This window comes from Camellia sinensis, chromosome 9 (assembly GCF_055761805.1).
Source record: "Camellia sinensis isolate YWXY chromosome 9, ASM5576180v1, whole genome shotgun sequence".
In the NCBI taxonomy this organism is placed as follows: Eukaryota; Viridiplantae; Streptophyta; class Magnoliopsida; order Ericales; family Theaceae; genus Camellia; species Camellia sinensis.
The window spans coordinates 68,788,474-68,807,986 of record NC_138969.1 but is presented as its reverse complement, the minus strand read 5'-3'; positions in this window follow the sequence as shown (position 1 = coordinate 68,807,986).

Genomic DNA, 19,513 nt, shown 5'->3' with positions numbered 1-19,513 from the left:
TGGTTGGTTTCGTGACCTCTCATGTGCTTCATATAGTTGTAGTGCAAATCATGGTTCACTAGCTTGTTTTGCATGGTGTTTTGGCCGCCTTTCCTAGCATATTTTGGCCATGCCTTAAACTGATTTTGTAGATGTTTTGGACTGCCTTAGCACTATTTTTGGGTTTCATGGTTGAATGATGCTTGTTTTGCATGCTTGTAGTTTAATATCCATGCTTAACTTTGAGTTTTGAGGTCTATCGCATGCATATACTGAGGTGTTTTCATGTTTTGGGGCCATTGCACATCATATTTCAGAGCTTATATGCATGCCATATTCCCATGATTTCCACTCTTTAAGTGCATTAGAGAGTCGGGCTTGTATGCCTCATTTACCGACCATTGTATGGGCTTCATTTGAATGCATTCCGAGCCATCATTTTAGACCAATTTCCCACTGTCTTGGACCTGCCTAAGGTCTGTTTGGGGTTGGTTTTTCCATTTGTGCATTGCTTTATGTACCTCTAGTGCAACGCACTTCACTAGTTTCGGTATTCGGGCCATTTAGCATGCATCCTGTGAAATGTTTGCATGATTCGGGACCATTGTGTATCATATTTCAGAGCTGGATCATGTGCCATTCTATGCCATATTTCATCCTTTGCCATGCTTTGTTAGAGTTTCATGTTGTGCCTTAGGATCGGTTCTTTGCATTCGTGTATGTTTGCATGTATTTCGGTTGTCTTATTTTCATCATATGGCCACTGATTTGGGTGTAGTTGAGGTCCACTCATGTTAGTTTAAGTCCATCTTGCATCGTGTATGCCATTTAGTTCACGTTGTTGCATGATTTGATCATTGCATTGTGTATGCCTTGTTCGTTTCATTGTGTTTGTTAATCTTCATATGCATTGCGTATGCCATATAGAATCATCTTGCATTGAGTATGCCATTGATTATTTCATAGCATTGTGTATGCTAGTAGCATGTTTGCATGTCATCCCTTGCATGTTTGCGTCATTCAGTGGCATTTGCATCTAGGTTGCATGTTAGAGTTGCATTCATGCATGTCATGCATATTGCATTGTGTTTGGAGTAGGGTTTAGTCCAAACACAGGAAATGAGGGACGTTTCGTACTCCAAGTGACGAATCGTGTCTCGATTCTCGGTCGCCGACACTCTTGACTATCCATGATAGAATCGTTGGCTTTAGTTGCTTATATGTGCATTCATGTCCCATTGAGTCGTGCAATTCGACTCCTCGGCCATTATGCATTGAGATGCGTGATTGATGGCACGAGGATCGAGGACTACACTCCCTAGAGCTTGTGCAATGATAGGGAGAGTGGTCATGCACACATTTGTTGAAAATACATTGCCTTTTCTCTCTCTTACCTTTGTTGGAGAAAAAAACCAGAAACCAGAGGTGGAAACTGGTCAGCCGACCAGATGTTCTGGCAAGCCGACCACCTTCTTTGGTCTCCACCACAGTGGGTGGTCGGCAGGTGGTCTCCCATGCTAATAACTGGTCGGTGGCCTTCCCAAGGTGGAGTTTCAGCCTTCTGGAGCTTTGTGCAAGTTTCTGAGATCAATTGCAAACAAAGGTGAGGTGAGGCATCGCGATGGAATTTACCGACAAGGTGACTCGAGCATGCATACACCTTTCATCATTCGGAACAGAGCTGAGGCGGTCCATTTAGCTTGCATGCTAATTTATTTGCTTTTCTAGTTAATTTGTTGAGTAATTAGGGTTTTGTAATATTTAATTAGCTAGAGTAATTAATTATTTATTCAGACTGTATTATTTATTCGGACCCTCCGAGCGAGGGCACAATTGTAATAAGTGTGCGTGTGTGTGATGTATGTCTTCCTACCCCACGTCTTTCTACCTTTTATTTAGCAGCTTATGATGGTTAGATTAGGGCATGTTTCAATTAGCATACTTATGCTTGCATGTTTGCATCATTCATCTGTATTGCATGCACCGGGCTCGGCGCATCATACTAACTGCATTGTATTTCAATTGCAAGTTGAATACGTGTATCAGTTGTTGGATTTCATATGTCATTTTAGAATAGCCGAGCCTATCTTAGTTGCATTTTTGCATGTGTTGCATTAGCCATCTTAACATGAACTAGGATCATGCATTGATTACTAACTAGTTTCTGTTTTGGCTCGGAGTACTCAGTAAGTGTTTATGCTTTATCATCCTTGCATGCATTCGAGTGACTGCCATGATAGCATGTTTACCATGAGGCTAACTGCTTATGTGATATACCTGCCTAAATGCCTGTGGGTGAAGGTTGGATTATCTGAATTGGAATAATGCATTGACTGTGAGTTTTAAGCCCACTTGAGAGTGGCAAATCATCTTGTTTTCTAAGCCCACCTGAGGGTGGCAAATTCGCATTTTAGCCTACTTGCGAGTAGCAAACCGTTTCAAAAGCAAACATGAGGTGTTTTGTTCCAATTCAGGCGATCCAATCTATACTTTTATGTTGTGTGCATCACGTAGTAAATCTAGGCTAATAACCGGAATAAAAGCACATAATGTTTTCAAAACTCGATATCATGGTTAGTAGAGGCCGATCTTTGATCGGGCGAGCAGGGGTGCTCACGAAGTGACCTTCCCCAATCGTACCCAAGTTCCCAAGCTGAGACAACTTTGGTGATGACGGACACGTGGCCTTAGGCAAACGAGTCAGGGTTCCCTAAATTTCTCAAAATAAATATTTAGGTGGCGACTCTGTATCTGGCAAAACAGTCCATGTTTGGCACTTCTTTCAAAAAAAATCTGTTTTCAAAAACGATTTGCCAGATTTGGACTCTTTGATGATTCATCGATCTTGCATTGCACTCTGCGAGATTAGATACAGGACCGTGACATTTAGTCCTGAACTGTAGTGAGCCCATATGAACAAAACAGGATTTCCCTCCCTGGGCGTTCGAGGACGTCTATACATGCTGAATGGCCTGAAAGTGAACAAAACAAAAGGTATTAGAAAATTTTCTAAGTACAAGAAAGAAAGAAAAAGAACCAAATAAAGGCACTTACTAGAATAGAGCACTGAAGCATCAGAGCATAGTTCTCATACTCACTCAACTTGGCGTTTCGATCGAGATCGCCGGGAAGAAGCAGAGCGGTGCTGAGGGCAACGCCGACATTGATGTCATCGACGCTATCGCTGGGCATAACAGGCTTATCTTCCAGAGTGATTTGGGGGGCCCAGGGGGCATCGTGCTTTGAGGACCTCGAGGTGGTTGCAGTAAACGACCTCGGCCTCTTTGATCTGGCGGATTCGGCAGGATATGTTTCAGTAGACCTCTTCTCGGGGATGAAGGTGGTTTTCTCACTTGGAGCCAATTTTGAAATTGGCAAAGTATCCCCAGTGTCAACCTGAGTCACCTTTGCCTTTGGCTGGGCCTTCGTCACCCTTTTTTGCTTTGGCTTTGGAGGTTGAGTTGGCGTAGATTGGGCATCAATTGAATTAGGGATAATTGCCAAAAAAATCCTTAGCAACTACTTTTTGGCGGCCCATCTCAGCAGCAAAAACAGTACGTCGCCGACGTTGTCGCTGGGATGGCGGGATTAGGTATGGAGCCGAGGTTGACGGCTGCTCAGCTGGATCAGAAGTTGATCTTTGGTCTGTCCGAGATGTGGACACAACTTGTGGAGTCGTGGCAGAAGGTGGAGAGAGGCTTTTCTTCTTCTTTTTTGGGACGTCGGGAAGAGCCAACTTATAAGTGGGGATGAAGTTGAAAAGCAAAGGGGCCTTCCGCTTATGAACTGGCAATTTTAGTAGTTTTTTCAAGTCTTTGCTGGGAAAGAAAGACTGACGGAAGCCCTTTGGTGGTTGAGGAAGAACTGCAAAGAAGAAAAAAGCATAGACATTATAACAGAATGTTGAAAACTTTATACAAGAGAGCAAGAAAATTTGTGAAGGGTGGCCCTTACTAGCTCCTTCCCCGAAAACTGTTTGACTAGGGGGATAAAGATGGAGGTCATAGTTTGGCTGAAACTCCCAGTTACCCGAGACGATGAAGTAATCATCCCCCGCTCCCTTGTTGGAGTCAGGGAGGTCGGCAACGATTTTGTATTCGATGGACCTCGGCTTGAGGTAATAGATGTGGCCTTTTTCCGATTTTAGGCGACACATGGTATAACAGTACTGGAAATTGGCAAGAGTAATCCTAGCATTCTCTTGTTTAGCTAAGGCTATGGTACCATTAATAACTCGGTAGGAATTGATGGCAAGCTGCACTGGATTCAACTTATAGAAATGAAGGATTTGACGGAAAAAAGGGTCAAGTGGAAACCCACGTCCACACTCAATAAACGCCACTACTGGGAAAGGCATGAGGTTTACATCGGGCATGATAGAGTCATCCTCCCCAGCTAACCTCAGATGAACGTCGGCTGGGATTTCAAACTCTCGCCTAAAGAATTCTAATTTTGTCGGGGTGTCTACCCTATGTTTCCACATACCCATGATATCGGCTTAAATGAAGGTATCGGATTTTGGGAAGGTTAAAAGGACCTCGGCCAAAAACCTAAAAATGTACTGCGGTAAGGGTTTGTATGAATCTAGAAGGAATTCGTTTCAGTTTTTCCTAAAACCTTGTGGTTCTATAGGCAAATCCCAAAACCTAACTCCATGGGAGCAAAGATTGGAGGCAGAAATCTGAAAAATAGAAAAGCAAGAATATGCTTCAGAATCAAGAACAAAGATGGGCTATTAAAGAACACTGTAAGTACGAAGGGTATAACGTCAAGAACAGTGGCAAAAGTGCAGAAAAGTTGTGAACAGTGTGAATATTCAAGGCATAGGCAAAGAGCAAAATCATGAAATAAACACACTCAGATACATGATTCATGAATTAAATATAGGAGTAAAACAGCAATGGCGACTAATGATGAAACAGAATTTCTTGGAGCACAACAAGAATTAAAACCAAAAGGAATGGCGACTTACCAGAGAAAAGAAGCCGATGCTTGAGATCGCCGAAGTGAGAAGAACGACGGCAGCAGAACAAATTGGCAAGAACTTCGCCAGAAGAGGTGAAACAGCGGTGGCAGCAGAGCTTTAGAGCTTGGAAAAATGGAGGATTAGAGAAAGCTAGAGAGAGAGAGTTTTTGAATACAAGACGAAGTAAAGTGAAAAAACTAGAAGGGAAAAAGTTTTTGTTAAAAACTTAAAACGGCAGCAAAACGGAATTGATGAGCCTAGAAAACGGATTTGTCAGACGACACATGTAGGCGCGAAACGACTTATAAACGCGTCTAGAGTACGATCCAATAAGAAGAAGACGCGTGTCTAAACGGTTGAGTTATTGTGTATGACATCTCATACGCATGAAGAAGCCCTTGGGATTCTTGATCTTTAAGAAGACATATCGGCCTATGATGATGATCTCGGCTTAAGCCGATGTACTGGCAAGAAGTACCGATGTAGGTTCCATCACCTCAGGATGACGAGGTAATAGAACTTAGGGGACAGTTGTGAGGACATATTTTTCGAGTACCAACACGTGGCTAAGGTGACGCTGACATGTCAGCCGAGGTACCACGTGTCCTGGTCATGACGCCGAGGTGATCTCGACGAGGCCGAGATTATCTCTGAAGATGTTGGAATCCGGGATAAGCGGATAGGGCTCAAGAGTCCTAGAATGGTGAGGAGACTCAACCTGGATAAGGATAAAGCTCTTAGGGAGTTTATCCCAATCCTACTGGTTGTCCAAGATTAGCAGTAATCTTAAGTCCATTAGAGCTAGGCTCCTATTGGGACTGGAATTGTATTGGCTATAAAAGAGAGGCACCCCCGTGGGTCTAAGGTACACAATTGATATTCTGAACAGTGAGATTTGCACTATTGATTATCTTTGAGAGATATACTGACTTGATCGTTGGAGTGCCCCCGGGTGGACGAACCACTGCCGGAATCTTCTCTTTCTGTTGCAAGTTAGCCAAGTGTCATCTATTCTGCCAGTGTTCTCCAGCTGAATACTAAGTTGGCAGTGTGGTCGGAAAATCACCCACACACTCACAATCATTAAATCATTGAAAATTTGAAATGCAATAATTTCAATACATGATCCAGCAAATGTGAACGTTTTGAGAAAAAGAAAAAAAGAAATTTGAGAACAAAGGATCTTATGCCTGCCAAAAGCAAAGATCCTGTGCATCTGAATCGCCCGGTCTTTTTATCCCAAACCACTCGTAACGAGATAATATTATTGAAAATTTGAAAGTACAACAAACTCAAAACATATTTTAATGTCATTTTGTCCCAAAACACATAACTAGTGAATCATTAAAAATCTTGAGGTATAATAAACTCAAAACTTGTTTTAAGAAATATATATATTTTGAAACAAAAGGACAAAAATTTAAAAACAAAATATCTCATGTCATGTATAGGGAATAAAATAGTAGGAGTACAAAATATAGAGAAATAAGTGACTCACTCAATGAAAAAATTATTTAGTAAGTTCGGAATATCACGTGGCGGTGAGCCCACCAATTCATTGAGCGGAATCCATTGTCAGAATCCGTTTAAAACGCGGAGTACAGAGTACAGAGTAGTGGTGTGGTATGGTGTGGTGTGGTGTGGAGAGGGAGGAACAATAATCTATTAGTGCTCTTTTTTCATTGATTGTTTGTTATCAAGTTTGAAACCAAAGAAAAAGTTGGTAATTTTTACTCCCCAACGTATCAAAACCGTAAAGGGGGTTTGAAAAATGAAACATCCATATAATGATAAGCCATTTCAAGTTTGAACCCATGACATACGTTTTGCAGAAAGGGACTCCCAAGAAGAAAAAAAAAAAATAGAAAATTACAAATTAGTGGTAAACTTTAATAATTAAATTTATAAACTTTTTAAACTCAGACACCAACAAGACCTATGGTCTCTTGTGGCACGGCATCAATCAATTACAGCCATTGAGGCAATAAAGACTATTCTACCAAATAATGGGTTGTTTGGTGCTGTTTATTTAAGTGTTTGTTATTTATTTATTTTTTTATGAGTTTGTGTTAGATTGTTTGGTATAGTTTTATAATTTATTAAGTAGAAATAACTTAACTTAAATAAATTAAAAAAATTAATTATTTAAAAATTACGAGAGGAATACTTTTAATTATTAATTTTTAATTTATAATAAACTACACAAATATAGCATGGCAGGCCAAGAAAATAATAAGTCACTTTGCCATGGTTTAATGGTGTATATAATATTGGAATTTTCTTGGGTCTTTTTTTTTTGTGGGTCTTTTCTTAGTTAGTAATTGTTGGTCCTTTTTGTTTCAGTCAAATTTGAACCCATACACACCTTAGTAGAGCGCGTAATTCAATATATGACCAAAATCTTTTGATTATTAGCTATAATTAGACATTTTTAAGTCTTTAAAATCATAAACAGATGTCTTAGATACCAACAACAATCTATAATGACAATTAATCCTGAATATATAATATGTTTTGAAAATATAAAAATAATGTTAATAATAAATATGGCCATAGTTTGCATATTAACAAATATAAATAATGTGTGTTATAATTTAAATAATATTACAGATATTATGTACTCTTGGTTTTCTAAATTAGATCAAAATTGTCTAGAATCTAAAGTGGAGTCTATAGAATCTAAAATAGACAATTTAGGTTCTATAATAAATATTGACTTAAACAAAGAAACAAAAACCCAAAATAAACAATTTGATGACAAAATTAGAAACTATATCCTTCATAAACAATGATGGAATGAATAGTCCAAAAGATAACTCCATTCTTAGGCTATTTTATGGTACATAACATATTCTGGTACTTCAAACCAATACCTATAATATGATTCAATATATTTTGACTAAATTAGAATTATGTAACATTTGTCTTTTTGAATACTATGTTGAAACTTTTTAAAAATATTATTATTTTATTGATCCACTAGCAAATCAATCCTGATATCCACTAGCAAATCAACTCTGGTTAGATCAATTTTTTCATAAACTCCCTAATCCATGAGGTGAGTTTTGTATTAAAACATATCTTGACTTTCTCAAAAAAATGAGGAAAGAAGAATATGATAATCTTAGTTTTCGCGTTAATTATGTTCCAAGACTGATAGCAAATCAGTGTCTAGACTCAAAGGCGAAATAATAAATAAAAAAAAATCAAATTTCCAACTCACAATATGGTCAAAAATGTTGTGATAAAATTTTGAAATAAAATTGGAAAATTTGTTGTAATACATTTCCCAAGCGAAAAGGATTTTCCAAAACACGCAGAAAATACAAATAAAAACTTTGGAAAAAGAACAAAACATTTTTAAAAAAGAAAAAGTATATTCGAAAAAAAAACCAACACGTGTTTTAAAAAAAAAACTTGTAAATATTACATTTGTAACGAAGAGGGTCACTATGCACTCGAATGCCCAAAAAGGGAAAAAAGTGCAAAAAAAATAAAAATGACCAAAGTTTTTAAAGAACAAGATTTTGAAATAATATATAGCGAAGAAATTTCTGATGAAGAAGAAATCTTGTATGAAATTTCTAGTGATGAAGAAAGTTTAGATAGAGAACTAATCTTCATGATGACTAATATAGATAGTCATTGGGGGCAGGTAGCTCTACTAAGCGAATAATCGCAAACTTTTACCAAAGAAGAATTAGCAAAATTCGAAAAAATGTAAGAAATTGATTTTCCAGAAATTTACAAACTTTTAAAATTCAACTTCTTTTCAACAAGAGTGTTTGAACAATACAGTGATAACACTCAAGCAAAATGGTCAGAAGAAGGAAATGTTGATATTCCTTTTTTTGATAAGAAAAAGGTTGCAAGATGGAAAAAAAAAATATCCTGAGATTCAATAAATTCATATTGGATTAATACAGGTAATCATAATAGCCTTATTCCGCCAAGGGATAGATATTCCTATTTTGGAAGTAATTTTTGATAAAAGATTTTATGACCCAATGAAAGAAATCATTGGAGGAATTCAATCTAATTTGGCTAATAGAGTAGTTTGGTTTATGTTAAACCAAATTTTTTTATTTCCATAAATGATCCTAATTTTGAAGATACAATCAAAATAAGAATTAAAATACAAGGATTAGAAATGAAATCGAATTCCCATGATTTGGCTATTTGTTGGAAAACAATTCATGAATTGACCAAATTTCCTGAAACAAAAACAAGATCAAACGATAATAAAATCGTTAAAATCTTTGAACCAAGACCATTTGACACGGTAATTCAACTGTGTCTAATGAATTCGAGCGATTTAGAAGTCCATCGACAATGGTTAATCAATGACCTAGTAGGACAAGGTGAATCGCCGAAAACAAAAAAATCCTGCACAAATACAAATGCAAGCATCAGGAAAAAATTTATATATTCAAAATACAGTTCTAAAAATTAAAAGATCAACTTCTGAATTTGAAAAAGATTTTCCTAATAAAATATTTTCAAAACTAAGCATTCATGAATCAAGTAACAATTCTAATCAAGAATCTATTACTTCAACAAATGTTCAGATTCCTATTTTTTTAAGAACAAGAAGACAATCTGAACATATTAAGTCCGCATATATGTATCATTTTTAAACAAAAAATGATGATATTGTTTTTTCTCATAGCCAAGGAAAAAGAAGATGCACATATGTATTGGGAACATTTTATTTTGCAGGTTATAAACTCTATAGCGTCAGTGTTTTGACAGACACAGGAGCTAAAATCAGCTCATGTAAGTGGAATGCCATACCAAAAGAAAAATGGACATTAATGAAATATCCAATTTTGGTTACTGAAATTGATGGAAACCATTCTTCCATACAATTCATGGCTAAAAATATAGCTATTTTGTTAAATGATAGCAAGTTCATTATACCAAAAATTCTATGTTTTCCTTATATGTATGGCGATTTCCTTCTTGGAAATATTATATATATATAAATATCTTCCAATGCAAATATAGGAAAAAGCCATTTCATTAAGCATAAACAATGTCTTAATTCATATTCCATTGTTAGAACAACAAAAATATATTTGTGATAAAGAGCTTGCGCCCATTCTACATGGTGATTTAACTCCCATAATCAGAACTATAGATGAATCACATTGGATTTGTAAAATTCTAGAAGAAAATTTTTGTGAAAATCTATTAAAACTATGGCAATGTAATCCGCATTATTGTAGTTTGAAATTGAAAGACCCTAATGTTATTATTAGAGTAAGACGAATGATCTATACTAGACAAGATATAGATGAATTTGATATTGAACTTCAAGACCTTTTAGATAAAAAGTTATTGAAGAAATTAGTAGCCCTCACTCTAGTCTAGCTTTTATGGTAAGAAACCAAATTGAAATTAAAAGAGGAAAAGCCCGAATGGTAGTCAACTATAAACGACTAAATGAGAATTTAGAATTTGATGGATATTTTATTCCAAGAAAAGATATTTTAATTAACTTAACCAAAGGATCAAAAATATTTAACAAATTCTATAGCAAGAGTGAATTTTGGCAAATTCAATTAACTGAAGAATAAAAAAAAATTGACAACTTTCAGTACACCTAGAGAAAATTACCACTGGAATGTTATGCCTTTTGGTTTAAATATAGCACCACAGGTATTTCAATGATGGATGGATACAATCTTTAAAGATATTAAGGATTGTTGTGTAGTTTATATTGATGATATACTTATCTTCTCTAAAACTCGGGAGGAGCATAAGAACATTTAAAATTACTTTGTGAAAAATTCAGAAAACATGGAATTATGTTATCACCAAAAACGATTGAGCTAGAAAAAGAATCAATTGAATTTTTTAGAATAATTTTAGACCAAAAAGGTTTAACATTACAGGAATATATTTTGTCCAAAGTACGAGATTTTCTTGATACTCTTGAAAATATAACACAATTGCAGATTTTATTAGGTATTTTAAGTTATGGACGAAATTTTATGAAAAATCTTTCAAAAATAGAAATTCCTTGGTTTACCAAATTAAAGAAAAATGTTATATTTGAATGGACAGCAGAAGATGTTGCTTTAATTAAACAAATTAAAGAAAATATTAAAAGTTTACAAGATGTTTATCTTCCTAAAACAAGCGATAAATTGATTTTAGAAACAGATGACTTAAAAGCATGTTGGTGATGTGTTCTTAAAGCAATACCCTGTAACTTATAGCATGATAAATAGATACCTTAATCAGAAAATCGGATTAGACCAAGAATAAATCCAATACCCATAAAATTACAAAAAGAAGAACTAATTTGTGGATATAATTCTGAAACATTTAAACCAAATGAACAGAGATATATTATTTTTGAAAAAGAATTACTTGCAATAAAATTGGCAGTAAAAAGTTTTCATATTTATTTAGCTCCAAAAATTTTTATTGTATGCACTGATAATAAGATAGTAAGAGATTTCTTGATCAATAAAAAATCTATTGCGCAAGGAAGAAGATTAGTCCGATAGAATAAAATTTATGAATATACTTTTGAGATAGCACACCTTAAAGGTACTAACAATTTTTTTTGCAGATTTTCTTAGTAGGAATTGTTTCAGAAAATTACTAAACAAGTAATTTTAATTTTTGCAGAAGACTTCTTGACCAAGAGGAAAAAATAGACAAGGGTAAACAACCTGCTCAAGGAGATTGGGTGACAATTGCTAAAAAAGCAATCCCAGACAAGAAAGAGTTTATGTTGTGTTTGCAGAAAGACAAGCTGAAATTTACACAGAATGAAATGAGTGCAATAAGCAAGTTTGTGGATTTCCAAGAGCAAGTTTTAAATCCTATGATAGCATGACTAGAGCTAAAAAAGTTTTTTATAGTGCACTAGCTATGCCTGTTTATTAAAATAATTTTTGTCAAATGAGAACTAACACAGTTCCAACTAATATTCAGACATCTAAACCAGATGAATTTGAAATAAAATATTTTTTCAACCCTGGTATATCAGAAATTTATACAGAACTTAATGGAGTTTGGAAAACTCACATTATAGACAACAAAGTAAAATTTCGAAAACACATGGGAGTTCTGGCCAACAAATTAGCTGAGCAAACAACTAAGTTAAAAGATTTACAAAATTTTTGTTTCAATATCCTTAACAAATGAATTGGAATGAAGATTTTAATTTCAAAAAAATAAAAAAATTTCTTTAGCTATCAGACCTCATATCAGATGAATTTCTGATCTAGTTTTTGAACAAATACAAAGAATTTGCCTTTTTGAAAAAGCAAGAACTTTGCTTCCAAAAGAAAATTTTCTTTTAATAAAAAATCAAGTTAAGGATTATCGTGATAAGATTAGACAAATCTTAGAACGATCTTATGATAAATTAAATTTTAAAGATGGAATTCCCAAAATAACCACCATGGCAAACCATGACATGTGAGTTTTTTGAAGATATAGATTGGGGAATAACTAATCAAGTTACTTTTCAAATTTTAGATCCAATCCAGTGGATAAAATATCCAATGATCATAAAAGCAATGCTCTCATGGGTAGTAAAAGGTTTCCGATGGAGTAAATATATTACTTTTTGGATCTCTACCACAATTGGTTGGTGAGAACGAGAATATTTTTTCCAACCATATCAAATTTAGTATCTCAAAGAAACTGAAGATTTCGAATTTGAAGATGATTATTTGGGTGAAGATCGTTGGAGGGAGTGATTCGAAACTATTTAAAACTTTCTTTGACAGAATATTAGATAGACAATTTAATAACTGTTTCACAGGCAGCTTCTAATATCCATGGCTCAGCAAAATAGCCATTCATGCTTATAGATGGTAGAATACTATTTGTAATTCATTTTCCCATAACATATCAAAGGTCTCCTACACAAATTAATAAGGCTCTTGATATGTTATTAAACCTCAAAAAGAGAAATAATTTGGATCTTCCGTTGGAACTAGCCATATAGCGACCCCGATCTTTTCTCTTTAGATTATTGTATCCGGACTTAGGTTCCGTGGATCCTGTCATTACTTATTGGTTGTTGTTGTCCTTTAATCTCTTAGTATTTGAATTATAGGTTGTGTTGGGCGGGTCTGTTACAGGTTGGTTGATTGTTGATGCCAATAGGTGATGCCCAGATTTTGGCCTTCACGCTCGAGCGGAGGTTTTAACGCTCGAGCGGGCCCTTCGTTGTTGCTTCTCCGCTCGAGCGGGAGTTTTGACGCTCGAGCGGGATTTTCCATCTCCCAGTATTTTGTTCTGCAGTTCTTCCGCTCGAGCGGTAGTTTTTACGCTCGAGCGTGATCCCTTGTTTTTGCTCCTCCGCTCGAGCGGGGAGTTTGACGCTCGAGCGGGTGCAGCGCCTGCAAAACTTCTTAAAGGGTGCAATCGACGCTCGAGCGGCTTTCTTCACGCTCGAGCATGATTCTGTGTCTTACGCTCGAGCGGGGCTTTCTACGCTCGAGCGTAGAGTCGACTACATCAGTCCGTGATTTCACTTTTCTGATCACTTTTTGACCTACCTTTTCATCTCTTAACTTTTAAAAACCGCCCCTTGAGAGTCTCTCTCTCTACTCTTACCTTCTCTCCAAGATTTGATCTATTTCCGGTGGTCTTCTACCCTAGTTCCTTTGGAAGAAAGGTAGAGCTTCACAAGATCTTTTTTTTAATCTGAAAAAGAGAGGATTTGGAGCACTTTGGATTTTGGGTCATCATCTCCATCTTCTCTATTTTAGTTGTGATCTTCAAGGTAGGGATTTCCTACTCTATTCTATAAGTTTTGTTCTAAGTTTTGGTATTTTAAGATGTTGAGGTCACTTAGATAATTTTGGGAAAAACCCTAGTTGTATTAATTAATTAATTTGTAAAATTAATTTAAGGGAATTGGGGAATTTGGTTAAATTCATGAAATTGATGAATTCATAGATTAAATGGTGTAGTTGGATGATTTAAATCACTCACCTATTAAATTGTTGATATATTTATTTCCAGTCTAGAAATAACTGTTTTGGGCTATCGGTGGAGGATAGTCGTGATTGTTGTAGACATTGCATGTGGATTAGGAATAACTGAAACTAATCACATTGGTTAAGTCATTAATTTGAGTATTGAATTAATACTGAAAATACGTGTATTGGTTGAGCATTGCATTTGCATATTGTGTGGGAGGAGATAGGGGATGTACTCCACGGTTTAGGGGAAGATAGGGGATGGACCTCTAAACCGGATTTTTGTTTGGGAGGAGATAGGGGATGGACTCCATTAGCACCATTTTTATGTGTGCTTATTATATTGAAGTGTTTTTACATGATTATTGATACAGCACTAAAATGTGTATCAAATGGGAAGTATGAAGTGTTTTGATATGAGCATGAGTCTCATTTGTTTTGTTGATATTGGAAGAAATGTGATTATGATATATAATTCACTGTTGTAAGTTTGGCCAGGTTCTGAGCCATGTTGATAATAATGGAAAGTGAAATGTGTCTTAGACATTAGTGTCATGAGACTGTTTAATAATAAAATTGATTATCTTGATTAACCATCTATTGAATGCTATAGCTTTATTCAATGCTTATATTTGGTTTAGTATTTTTCTACTGGGCTGTGGCTCACCCTTTATGGGAACATCATTTTCAGGTTCAGGTGATAAGCTACCTCCACGGACTTAGCCTGGAAGGATTTGATGTTTGGGATGTTGAAGACTTGTCTTTAGTTATATGTTTTATTTTGTTAATTTTGGGATTTCATGTAAACATTCAAGCCTAGGGCTTAACTTGTAAATGAGTTAGTACTCATCCTTTTTGTGTCCAAGCGTTAGCTTGGAAAGATGTAAGCCCTTAGGGCATTTATTTTGATGTTGCAGGATGTTACAAATAAAGTCTGTCAATAAGAATACTCTGATGACTAACTCAAATGATTCATTTTCTTTTATAAAGGCATGTTAATGTTATGGTTATTATGGGTTTATTTTGAGGGCGTTACAACTTGGTATCAGAGCGTACCGGGTTTGAATACTTTGGGTACGTGGGAAGTGATTAGTATCACAATGGGTTCGTCTCGTTTGATAGAGACTTAGTGTAACGTTATATGCTTATATGATAACATGTTTATGTGATTATGTGGGTATGGAATGTAGTTTCTAGGATGTTGATTGGACCCTTGAGTTCTAGTAGTCTTGTTGGAAAGGCACTTGATCACTGCTGCTTCCAACCGGAACTATAGTAACGCATTGGGACTATCATTATCCGGGAATGAAATTCGTAGGTGCTTATGTGATTATGTGCTTACGTGGAATGAATTATTGTTGTCCATTGTATTAGGACGCGAGTGTTTAGCTTTGGCACATTTATTAATGTGCTAATGTCTTTGTTTCCTTTATTAGGATGTCAGGACGAGGACGAGGACGCGGTAGGCGTGGTAGGCCGGGTAGGCAGGAGGTGCCTGTGCCAGAGGAGATTCCGATAGTTCAGGAGGGAATTGGCCAGGCCAATGTGGCCGAGCCAGTAGGCCAGCAGGCTTTGGGCGCTTTAGCTCGAGAGATAGCGGGGGCATTCAGGGAGTCTGTAGGCATTCTCAGAGCTGAGAATCAAGCTCAGGCTGGTATTGCGGATGCAGGACCTTCCTTTCTGAAGAGGGAGTTCTTCCGGTCCAATCCGGATGAATTTGTGGGTGATCCTAAAGAGCCGCTTAAGGCAGATGAATGGCTCGAACAGACAACGAAGACGTTTGAGATGCTTGGCATCGAAGACGAGGGGTTGAAAGTGACCTTGGCATCTTTCCAGTTGAAGGGGGATGCGGGTCAGTGGTGGAAGTTTACTAAGGGGCGTATAGGAGGTACGTGGGAGGCTTTTGTGAATGCTTTCCAGGAGAAGTTTTTATCTCCGGCAGTTAGGGAGAAGCTGCGAGACCAGTTTTGTCAGCTTAAGCAGTCGAATTCTTCTGTGGCCGAGTTTGAGGCTGCATTTACTAGTTTATCCAGGTTTGCACCTGAATTGGTGGCATCTGAGGAACGCCGCTGTATTGAGTTTGAGAAGAAGTTGAGGCGTGGCCTCAAGCTGAGAGTTGGGGGAACTATGATTCGGGATTATGGGCGTATGGTTGATGCTGCAGCCCATATGGAGATCATGATGCAAGAGGAGGAGGAAGGGCAGAAGGGCTCCAAGAGGAGTCAGGATAGTCAGAGTGATGGTAGGAGACAGAAGGGTTTTAATCCCCAGCAGTCTCATGGTAGCTTTTCGAGATCGACTTTTCCTGTACCGAGTGCTAGTTCGGGGAAAGGCAGTCAGGGAGACATTACCTGTTTCAAGTGTGGCCAGTTGGGCCACAAGTCTCCAGTTTGTCCTCAGAGGGGAGGAGTTCAGAGAGCAGCATCTTCTTCGGCTCGATCTCAGAGCCAGAGTCAGGGTAGAGGTCAGCCACTCTCGTGTTATCAGTGTGGTCAGCCAGGGCATATGAAGAGGTATTGCCCCCAGTTGGGTGGCACACCTGGTGCATCTGGTTTGAGGCAGATTCAGGGTCAACAGCCAGCTCAGTCGGGTCAGGCCTCGAGGGCTAATCAGGGGGCTTCATCGTCTCAGTCGGTGCAGCAATCTTATGCTCCTAGGGGTGAGCAGTTTGATCAGAGGTCATCTGGGCGCGTGTATGCTGTTACCGCGCAGGATCTTGTACCGGCTCCATCTGTTGTGAGAGGTACTTTCTTGTTTTGCAACTCGGTTGCTAATGTTTTGATTGATACGGGTGCATCTCATTCCTTTGTGTCTGCTGCATTTGCATCTGTTTTGGAGTTGGAGTTAGCACAGTTGGCATCTCCTATTTGTGTAGTGTCGCCTCTTAGGGGTGAATTGATTTTGAAACACGGTGTTAGGGGTTGTGATATAGAGGTTGATTACCATAGAATCCCATTTTCTTTTGTAGTTATGCCTATGAGAGGTTTCGATGTTATTTTGGGTATGGACTGGTTATCGTCATACCGGGCAGTTATTGATTGCTACCGCCAGAGGGTCACTTGTTGTACCGTGAGCGGAGAGTATTTTCATTTTCTGGGGGACCGGGTTGGTGATGTGTTGCCACCGGGGTATGTTCGACGAGGAAGGAGTGAGCTTAGTGGGCTACTTGCTAACCTTTTGATTAGTGAGGATGATGAGACCCAGGTTGTGTTGCCAAGGGTGGTTTGTGAGTACTCAGACGTCTTTCCCGAGGATCTTGTTGGTTTGCCACCGCATCGAGAGATTGAATTCTCTATTGACCTAATGCCCGGCACGGCGCCGATTTCTATGTCACCTTATCGTTTTGCCCCAGCCGAGTTAGTTGAGTTGAAGATCCAACTCCAGGAGTTACTAGACAAGGGTTTTATACGCCCTAGTGTTTCGCCGTGGGGAGCACCGGCCCTCTTTGTTAAAAAGAAAGGTGGTGCTTTGAGACTTTGCATAGATTATCGGAAATTGAATCGGGCTACGGTTAAGAATAAGTACCCTATGCCTCGTATCGATGACCTGTTTGACCAGTTGAAGGGTTCCCGTTGTTTCTCAAAGATAGACATGAGATCGGGTTACCACCAGTTGAGGGTCAGGGAAGAGGATATTCCGAAGACGGCATTCCGTACGCGGTATGGCCATTATGAGTTTTTGGTAATGCCATTCGGGCTCACCAATGCACCGGCAGTCTTTATGGACTTGATGAACCGGATCTTCCGGGAATTCTTGGATCAGTTTGTAGTCGTTTTTGTGGACGACATCCTTATCTATTCGCCTTCTGAGGAGGAGCACGAGGCACACTTGAGGGTGGTGCTTGAGTTACTTAGAGCCCATAGGCTGTATGCCAAGTTTGGGAAGTGTGAGTTCTGGCTGAGAGAAGTCAAATTCTTAGGCCATGTGGTATCCGGTGAAGGAGTGTCTGTTGATACATCCAAGGTAGAGGCAGTGCAAGATTGGGCACAGCCTAAGAGTGTGTTTGAGATCCGCAGTTTCCTGGGGTTAGCTGGGTATTACCGTCGGTTTGTGAAAGACTTCTCCAGGTTAGCATCACCGTTGACTAGACTGACTCGGAAGGGAGTTAAATTTGTATGGAGTGAGATTTGTGAAAAGTCGTTTCAGGAGTTGAAAGTTAGACTGACTACCGCTCCAGTATTGATTATTCCAGAGAGAGGGTTGGGTTATGCAGTCTATTGTGACGCCTCACGAGAGGGTCTGGGTTGTGTATTAATGCAAGAAGGGAAAGTAGTTGCCTATGGTTCACGTCAGTTGAAAATTCACGAGCAGAATTACCCTACGCATGATCTAGAGTTAGCAGCTGTGATATTTGCCTTGAAGGTTTGGAGGCATTATCTTTATGGTGAGAGATTTGAGGTATTCTCGGATCATAAAAGTCTGAAATATTTGTTTACACAGAAAGACTTGAACTTGAGGCAGAGGAGGTGGATGGAGTTCATAGAGGATTATGACTTTGAATTGCATTATCATCCGGGAAAGGCCAATGTGGTGGCCGACGCCCTTAGCAGGAAACCTGTTGGTGACATAGCTAGTATAGCCATCCGAGAGTGGGAGATGTTAGGTGCACTTGGAGAGTTTGATTTGCTTCTGGGCGAATCCGTTGAGGCTGCGGCCTTGTTTTCTGTTGTTGCACAACCTACACTTGTGACTCGAGTGTTAGAGGCTCAGAGGGGCGACCTTGAGATAGAATCCCTCCGTGAGAAGATTTCTGGTGGGAAGGTTGAGAAAGGTTTGACGGTGTATCCCGACCTGAGTGTGAGATACCGAGACCGTCTATTTGTGCCGGAGTCTCATCGAGAGGAGGTACTCCGAGAGTTTCATCATTCATGCCTTGCGGTGCATCCGGGAGGTACTAAGATGTATCGGGATTTGGGTCGCCAGTTTTGGTGGCGGGGTATGAAGAGAGATGTGGCAGCTTTCGTATCTAAGTGCCTTACTTGTCAGCAAGTGAAGGCCGAACATCAGAGGCCAGCGGGTTTGTTGCAACCCTTGCCTATTGCCGAGTGGAAGTGGGAACATGTCACTATGGACTTCGTTGTGGGTCTTCCGAGGACTCAACGGGGTAGTGATGCTATTTGGGTAGTTGTGGACCGGTTGACTAAGTCGGCGCATTTTATTCCTATGCGTGTTAAAGATTCAGTTGATCATCTGGCCGATTTATATATTCGGGACATAGTGAGGTTACACGGGGTTCCAGTGACGATCGTTTCAGATAGAGATCCTCGTTTTACTGCCAAGTTGTGGCAGAGCTTGCAGAGTGCCTTAGGCACTAAGTTGACCTTTAGCACAGCTTATCATCCTCAGACTGACGGGCAGTCCGAGCGTACTATTCAGATCCTTGAGGATATGCTTCGGGGTTGTGTTCTTGACTTTGGTGGGTCGTGGGAGAGGCACTTGCCTTTGGTGGAGTTTGCCTACAACAACAGCTTCCAGTCTAGTATCGGTATGGCACCGTTTGAGGCCTTATACGGCCGACCGTGTAGGTCTCCTGTTTGTTGGGCCGAGGTGGGTGATGCACCTCTGTTGGGTCCGGAGTTAGTGAGGGAAACGACGGAGAAGGTTGGGCTTA